General features: G+C 42.5%; 1 non-coding gene across 1 annotated transcript; it reads left to right on the plus strand.

The window, feature by feature from the left end:
• The first annotated feature begins 8,975 nt into the window (after positions 1 to 8,975).
• LOC143634120 (small nucleolar RNA R71) lies at positions 8,976 to 9,080 on the plus strand. The gene has a single exon (XR_013153801.1). It is a non-coding gene; the product is annotated as a small nucleolar RNA R71 (small nucleolar RNA).
• Positions 9,081 to 9,378: the final 298 nt, after the last annotated feature.

Consider the following 9,378-nt stretch of genomic DNA (forward strand, 5'->3'; position numbering starts at 1 on the left):
TTAATTTTCCATAACTAATAACTTAATATGTAAAACCATTAACTTAAAATTGGTTGGTATTATCGAGGCAAACTTAGTTTTAATAGGTTATATAAAACTAAGTGTCCTGAGAGATGAAAGGGTTCATCAAGTTGTCTTAATCAATAAAGTAAAACTGGACTTTTACTCTATTCGGTAATATTTAAAATTAATCCCAATTTAAATAAATAGTCTATGCCATCCTACTATAAGTCACACTTGAGGCATACTGCGAAACTTCAAGTGTTTGGAGCTACAGCATCACACTTGATTTCCAGCCTATTGACGTGTGTGAACATATATATAAATTTGGATAAAAGTTCCACACAAATCGGGTTTTTAAAGATGGTTTTCACCAACAACCAAACCACACACGAAAGGCAAGTGTACCTATCGTTTGTAGCAAAGTATCGACAAGAACCGAGTGTCAATCCATGGACACGGCGAACTTTTGATAATAAATCTTTGTAATTAATTTAACCAAACAAGCAATCAAATTGATTTTTCAAATTACTAAACTAATATATAACAATAACAAAGGACCCAATTACAAATTTTGTCCTTTAAAAAAAGCCAAATTACGGTTCGTGTCCTTTCCTTGCAGGCGGTGTCCTTTAAACTTTTTTTTCCTACAAGTTTTGTCCTTTACGCTAACTGGGTTAGAAAAAGTCAGTTAAATCCCCTCACGTGAGACGCATGTGAGGGCATTTTTGTCTTTTCGTCTACCTGCAACTTCTTCTTCCTCTTTTCTTCTTCCCCCTATCTCTCCTCTCATATGCATCCACCATCACCACCCACCTTCTTCTTTCAACATCCAAAACCCCACCACCACCTGTTGCCGACTGCCACCACTACCCACCACCTACCGCCGCCACCATCACAACTGGTAATCGATGGCACCGTCCATGTTATCCATGGCAGCGGCGGCATCTTCTCGCTCAAGAAACGTGACAAAGCCAAAGGAGCGGTGCTTCTGTGTGGCCTGATCTAACGGTGTCTTGACATCCTTAATGTCTCCGAAGGGGATGAAGGCTGAATGGAGTATGGTTTCGTTTACTTCCTCCGCCAGCCCACCTAATCAAATATTCAATTACAGGTATGAGTATGAATATGAATATAGAACTAGGGAAAAGGGTGTGTTTCTTACCGACGTAGAGGGTGTTCTTCTGCACATGTTGGTTCATTCTTTTCTTGTCTGGAGGAACACCGTGACTCAAGTCTCCTACTAAATATTGACGAAACCCGGCCCGACTGAACAAACCTAGAGACGGCTGGCTAATCCAATGGAAGGGTTTTCTTCTTTCTTTCTTTTTTCCAGGTCAAAACAGGTTTCAGGTTGAAATTGAATCAGAGGGTTTCTTGACGGATTTGGAGCGATTAAGGGTGGAATTAGGTGAGGGTTTTAGTGGGTAATCGATGGCTGAGGTTGAATTGATGGTGTAAGATCGGTTGTAGATTGAGGGTTGTTGTTTGTGGTGATCGGAACCGATCATTTTTAGGGTTTTCGATTGAATTGAAATGAATTTGGATTGGGATTATGATGGTTTGATTTTGTGGGTGAGATTGAAGGTGATGGTGGCGGCGGTAGGTGGTGGGTAGTGGTGGCAGTCGGCAACACGTGGTGGTGGGGTTTTGGATGTTGAAAGAAGAAGGTGGGTGGTGATGGTGGATGCACATGAGAGGAGAGATAGGGGGAAGAAGAAAAGAGGAAGAAGAAGTTGCAGGTAGACGAAAAGACAAAAATGCCCTCACATGCGTCTCACGTGAGGGCATTTAACTGACTTTTTCTAACCCAGTTAGCGTAAAGGACAAAACTTGTAGGAAAAAAAAGTTTAAAGTACACCGCCTGCAAGGAAACTTAGAAAAGGACACGAACCGTAATTCGTCTTATTTTAAAGGACAAAATTTGTAATTCTGTCATAACAAAGCAAATAAAATACAACTAACAATCAATCCAAACAAGGCTACTTAGACTATGCATCCACTTAAACTTAGTGACAAAATGACAATGATAATGGCAAACATCATGTATTAAGCATCAATATCAAATTCCAATCAAGACAACCTAATACTAACAACACAACATGATGGGTGTTTTTCAAAATAGTAACCATAGATTAGTAAGTTTGTCAAAACTACCTAATCTCATAATCAAAGGAAAGCTAGCATGAAAATAACAAACTAACCACCTAAAATCATGTAAAGTAGACAAGTTCAAGAACACTAGTTAAACACATGAATCTTTTAAGTAGCAAAATATAAACTAAGGATTATGGCCTTAATCTCTAGCAAACATCAAACAACTCAAAGAATCATGTTATCACCATACAATTTTTCAATATCAAGTGATAGGTTTCATGCTTGTTAAAATTCATAACCAAGTTAGTTTTCATTAGTCATTCTAACTTAATGATATAAACAAAGTATGCAAAAACAAACTAAGTCTATAAAAAAATACTCAACACATAGTTTTCCAACATATTATGGTTAAGCATCTATCAAACTAACAAGATTAGGAATTAAAACAAGCATTCAACCATTAAACTCTACTCAAGAACATGTCATAAAATTAAAGAACACCAACTTGCCAAAATCATGCATATATAAGATATCACATAAATAAAAGTTTCAACATAATCTAAGTAGTAAAAGTATTAGCCCATAAGGCTTGATACAACAAACAAAATCAAAGTAGTCTTACAAAGCATTGTTAAGAACAAGAAATTTCAAACTAAGATGAATGATGATTGCTACTTGAAAGGATGATCACAGAAGATGGAAGCCTTGAATTCTCTCTAGCAAACACACAATAATTTTCCAGCAAGTTTTGAGAATTCCACTAAGGCTCCACACTTGAAATGATAACAATGGAAGTGTATTTATGCATTCTGGACGTCTGGCACGGGCAGGTGCACAGGCACACACGGCCGTGCACTAATGTGGAAAGTCAACCCATTGCTTTAGTCTGACCAAAAAGTCAGATTTCTCTGTTCGGGCACGGGCTTGCACGGGCTGGCACGGGCATGCATGGCCGTGCACGGGCTTGCATGGGCTTGTTATTTTGAACTTTCTCAGCTGTAGAACATGTACTGGCTTGCACTGGCATATTTCCAGGTTGGCACGGGCCCATGCACGGGCTGGCATGGGCGTGCAGGTCTGGCAGATTGCTTGTTTTTGTCCTCGAAACGACATCTTTTCATGTTTTCTTTGTCGGGCGGGTGCCCGGACCTGCAAATTGACAAATAACTCAAATAAGTACCTAAAACAATGAATTTGCATGGAGTTCGGGATAAATATGAAGGTAATTTGATGCAATAAGATGTATACTTTGTGTTACATCAAACATCCCCACACTTGAACTTTGCTTGTCCTCAAGCAAATGAAACAAACTCCACAATAGCAATAATAACCCGCAAGCAATAATCAATCAAATCTTTAATAGATCAAGCAAGCATTGTATATATGTCTAAACAAGCGTAATAAGAATGAAGACATAATCGAGAGAACATTACAAATTGTCATCACATTCCCACGTTGCAATCCTCATAGTGTTCACTCATACACTCGGCTATATTTAGTGATCATGCGTGTAATAGTGCATGTTGAGAACACTCGATGCCAAGACGATGACTAAGCAAGGCATAGGCTTATTTAAGGGTCAAATCAAACCGACACATACATGGCATAAAACACGAGTACTCGAGGGTTGTAACTTGGCTTAGGGTTAGGGTGAGGAATTTTTGGGAAAAGTGGCTAAACAGCTAGAAAATTCGGAACTAAGTTAGCTACAAAACGAAATCTAACTAACTAAACCAAATGGTTTAAACGGGCTGAGAGCTAACTAACCAAAAATTGCTCTTTGAAATCAAGTTTCACCTAATATATGATGAACTAACTTCATAACTTCTCTTCTTTTCTTACAAAGATTTTTTTTTTTTGCCATAAGTAATGAATATTTACATACAAATTTTTCACTTTGGGAGAAAGCATTGTGCTTCTAAAGTTCCCAAGTGAATAAAATACAACAAAAATGAAATACAAAAAATAACTAACTTAGCTGAACCGGATTTCTAACCAAAAATGGATGAAAATATAAAAGGCTATTTTGGGTAAGTGGCGATAAAAATAGGGCGAAATAATAAAAACACGGGAAAAGGCCAAACATGGGCTACTAAGCGATAATGTGTGTAAGGAAAATATAAGTGGAAAAATGGCTAGACAAAGGGTTTATCCTAAATTCCTCAATGGCTTATGCCATGTATATGTATATGGTTTTAAAATGCAATCCCAAAAACAAGTTCTACCTTACAATAATCACCCGGCTCACTCAATTACCCGCAAAAACATGGGAAAAAATAATGATGAGGCCAATTCACGGAAACGGACGGAATGGGTAACTTTTGCAAGGTAAGAATGTGAATCTTTTTTGTCATGCTTAAAGGTATGTCTTTTTAAAGATTTTTGGCTTGAATGTCTTAAAGATTGATGCTTTGACAAAACAATTAAAGTTGAATTAAAATTACCCGCGCATGCAAGATCAAGATTCACACTTTTCAATGCCCAATATGCCTTATGCTCGAGTTCAACAGAGAGATGACACGCTTTCCCGTACACCAATTTAAAAGGTGTCGTACCAATCGGTGTCTTGTAGGCTGTACGGAAAGCCCACAGTGCGTCATCTAATTTCTCGAACCAATCCTTACGGTTCTGACTAACCGTTTTCTCCAAGATCCTCTTGATGCTCCAATTCGTGACCTCGACCTGCCCGCTCGTCTGCGGGTGATATGGTGTAGAGAAGCAATGATGGACACCATACCGGGACAATGCCTTCTCCAACTAGGCATTACAAAAATGTGTCCCTTGGTCACTAATCATTGCTATGGGGGCACCAAAGCGGAAGAACAACTTCTTCAAGAATTTCACCACCGACCTAGCATCATTTGTGGGCAAGGCTTGCGCCTCGGCCAATTTTGAAACATAATCAACCGCCACTAGGATGTAACGGTAGCTGAAAGAAGTCGGGAAAGGTCCCATGAAGTCGATGCCCCACACATCGAAAACCTCGTAGACCTGAATCGGTCGCTGGGGCATCTCGTCTCGTGATTGAGATGTTGCTCACCCTTTGGCAAGCATCACAAGACTAAACCATATCATGAGCATCACGGAATATGGTTGGCCAGAAGAAACCGGCATCAAAGACCTTCTTCGCTGTGGATCTGGCTCCTTGGTGTCCTTCGGTCGGGCCATCGTGGCAGTGTCTCAAGATCTTTTGAGCCTCGTCACCATACACACACCTACGCATGAGCTGATCGGCACCAACACGAAACAAGTAAGGATCCTCCCAAAAGTAGTGCTTAACATCAGAAAAGAATTTCTTCTTTTTCTGGTGAGTCAGACGCTTAAGTACGATCCCACTAGCAAGAAAATTCGCAATGTCAGTGAACCAAGGATGATCCTCATCCCGTGTCTCGATATGCATGAGGAACTCGTGGGGGAAATTGTCATTTATGTGAACCCCCATTTGTTCCGATGAAGCTGAGCACTCAAGACGGGAGAGGTGGTCGGCCACGACATTCTCAGCACCCTTTTTGTCATGGATCTCAATGTCAAACTCCTGCAGCAACAAAATCCATCGAATAAGTCTCGGCTTCGCATCTTGTTTGCTGAACAGATAGCGAAGGGCTGCATGATCCGTGAACACAATGGTCTTAGAAAGGACAAGATAAGACCGAAATTTATCGAACGCGAAGACAACAGCAAGGAGCTCCTTTTCAGTCATCGTGTAGTGCTCCTGCGCATCATTCAGTGTCCTGCTCGCATAATAAATCGGATGAAAATGCTTATCCCGCCTTTGACCTAAAACCGCCCTGACTGCAAAGTCACTCGCATCGCACATCAACTCGAAAGGCAAGGACCAGTCGGGGGCAACCATGATTGGGGCATTCACCAATTTCTCCTTCAACTGCTCAAACGCCTGAAGACATTCAGAGGAGAAAACGAATGGGGCATCTTTCTCGAGGAGTTTCGTCATCGGGCGGGCGATTTGGGAAAAGTCCTTTATAAATCACCGACAAAATCCCACGTGACCGAGAAAACTCCTAATAGACGAATTTGGTGGAGGGAGCTTCGAAATGGTGTCAACTTTGGCTCGATCAACCTCAAGCCCCGCCTGTGAAATCTTATGCCCTAACACAATGCCCTCCTTCACCATGAAGTGGCATTTCTCCCAATTAAGAACAAAGTTGGCCTCCTCACAACGAGCCAACATTCTCTCCAAATTTTTCAACCAATGATCAAAAGAACTCCCAAAAACAGACAAATTATCCATGAAAACCTCCATGGAGTCCTTGATCATATCATGAAAAATCACCACCATACATCTCTGAAACGTGGCTGGGGCATTACACAGTCCAAAGGGCATCCGCCGGTAGGCGAATGTGCCATAGGGACATTTGAATGTCGTCTTCTCCTGATCCTCAGGAGAGATGGGGATCTGAAAGTATCCCGAGAAACCGTCAAGAAAGCAATAGAACATCTTTCCCGACAGTCGCTCCAATATCTGGTCAATGAAGGGGAGTGGAAAATGGTCTTTCCTCGTAGCGTCATTGATTTTGCGGTAGTCAATGCAAACTCTCCATCCCGTGACGGTACATGTATGAATCAACTCGTTCTTCTCATTAACAACAACCGTCATACCGCCCTTTTTCGGGAAGACCTGCACCGGGCTCACCCATGGGGAATCAGAGATCGGATAAATCAATCCAACATTGAGAAGCTTGATGACCTCTTTCTTCACAACGTCTTGCATATTAGGGTTGAGACGCCGTTGGTGCTGCCCCACGGGTTTGTACTCCTCCTCCATCAAGATCTTATGGGTACAAAAGGATGGACTGATCCCTTTTATATCTATGATCTTCCAGGCAATCACGTGCTTATGCCTCTTCAGAACCATGAGCAACTTCACCTTCTCCTCGCTCGACAAACTAGCAGAAATGATAACAGGAAGGCGTGACCCATCCTCTTAGAAGGCATACTTCAAATGGGACGGGAGCTCCTTAAGCTCAATAGATGGTGGGTCCACAACAAAAGGTTTTGCCTCAGGCTCGGCAACGCGATCAACATCCTCAATCCTATCTAAACACTCAGGAGGCTCGTGGTCCACACCACAGACCAACTCCTCAAATAGAGGTCCACTGACCAAGTCAGAAATCCCTCCAACGCACAACTGAGTATCCAAAGAGTACTCCTCACACGTGTCCTGTATGTGCTCACAAACGCAAGAATCGACAGTATCAATGTATAGCACGTCATCATGATCATGTGGGTGGCGCATGGATCTCCTAATATCAAAGGTCACCTCCTCGTCTCCAACTCTAAGAGTGAGTCTGCCAGTGCAGACATCAATGAGAGCTCTAGCATGCTAGGAAAGGTCGACCTAGGATGAGTGGTACATTTTTATCCTCATCCATGTCCAAGATCACAAAGTCAACAGGAAACACAAATTTGTCGATTTTCACAAGCATATTCTCAACTATACCCCTCGGGTATTTCACCTAGCGGTCGGCAAGCTGAATGCTCATGCGTGTAGGCTTAGGCTCACCTAGGTCTAGCTTTGTAAAAACAGAATAAGGCATCAAGTTTATGCTAGCACCTAGATCGGCTAAAGCGTTACTAACTGACAAACTACCGATCAAACATGGAATGGTAAAACTGCCCGGATCGGTCATTTTTTTGGGCAGTTTATTCTGAAGAACCGCTGAACACTCCTCATTCAAAGTCACACAAGAAAGCTCCTCTAATTTCTTCTTATTCGAGAGGACCTCTTTAAGAAACTTAGCATACTTAGGCATTTATTTCAATGCATCGAGAAATGGAAGATTAATGTGAAGCTGCTTAAAAAGTTCTAAGAATTTCCCGTACTGCTCTTCTATCTTCTGCTTCTTCAAACGGCCTGGGTATGGAATAGGAGGAACATAAGTCCTAACTGGTTCACTGGTTTGTGCGGTATTTTCTGGGATTAACCTTGGTTGCACCTCACCAGGAGTCTCAGTCTCGATCTCATCGGCAATCGGTTTTGGTGTGGAAACCGATGCATCAACAGGAATGGTGGATCTATCACTCCTCAGGTTAATCGCCTTAGCCTCGGCTCATGGATTAGTCTTGGTATTACTCGGAACGCCACCCTGTGGTCTCGCAGAGAGGAGCTGAGCAATATGTCCAGCCTGATTCTCAATGGTTTGAATGGACTCTTTCTGATTCCTCAACTCGAGATCGTGTCTCTGGAGAGTCTCATCAATCTTCTGGTTCCTCTGTTCAGCCAGTTTGTTTGAGGTCTCGGTTTTAGCCAAAAGTTGAGTCAAAAGATTTTCAACACTAGACCCCCCACTAGACTGACCACCACTGCTGGGACCCTGAAACTGAGGCTTTTGCTGGTAAGATTGGTTCTGGGGTTGACTTTGGTAATTTGGATTTCGTTCAACCCCGGTGGCTTTTGATTCTGATTTTGACTGCCACCACCATCTTTCCAATTGAAATTTGGGTGGTTTCTCCATCCCGGGTTATAGGAGTTGCTGTAGGCATTGTTTTGGCTGCCCACAAAGTCAACATCCTCCACCACCATGGCCTGCTGCCACTAACTGGTCTGGTGTTTCCCGTCACACACCCCACAACGAGAGCTAGACTTAGCCAAATTTGATTGCATCTGGTCAAATCTTTTGGTCAAGGCTTCTAACTGAGCGGAAACAAGGGTATTAGAATTGACATGAAGAACGCCCTTAGTGGAAGGAATACTACGAGGCGGATTATATGCAAAACTCTTCTTAGAAGCTCGCTCCAAGACATCCAACTCCTCATTGGGAGTACACCTACCGAAATCTCCTCCTGCAACCTGATCACCGGCCTGCTTCTGTGCTCCGGATAAAGCATCAAAGAACGTACGGCACTAAAGACCGCGACTCAAACCGTGATGAGGGCATTTTCTCAACAAGCCCTTGAACCTCTCCCATGCAGCATGAAGTGACTCATCATCATCAACACGAAAACCAGTGATTTTTGCCCGGTATCTTGCAGTTTAATCGGGTGGGAAGTACTGAAGAAGAAACTGTTCAACCAAGTGGTGATGGAACCGGAAGGGAGTGCCTCTAACCACTCCAAGGCAGCCCCGCGAAGTGAGAACGGAAAAAGTCGGAGTCTCACGACATCGTCCGTACACCCTTGAATTTTGAACGTCGCACATAATCGAAGGAAATGCGCAACATGAGAATGAGGGTCCTCGTTCGAGAGGCCATGGAAAGAAATGGAATTTTCAACCATATGAATAATACTCGACTTGATCTCGAAACTCACGGTCATCTCGGGCTC

Source organism: Bidens hawaiensis, unplaced genomic scaffold (assembly GCF_021521415.1).
Source record: "Bidens hawaiensis isolate Kalapana, Puna unplaced genomic scaffold, B.hawaiensis_p1.1 tig00006990_1, whole genome shotgun sequence".
In the NCBI taxonomy this organism is placed as follows: Eukaryota; Viridiplantae; Streptophyta; class Magnoliopsida; order Asterales; family Asteraceae; genus Bidens; species Bidens hawaiensis.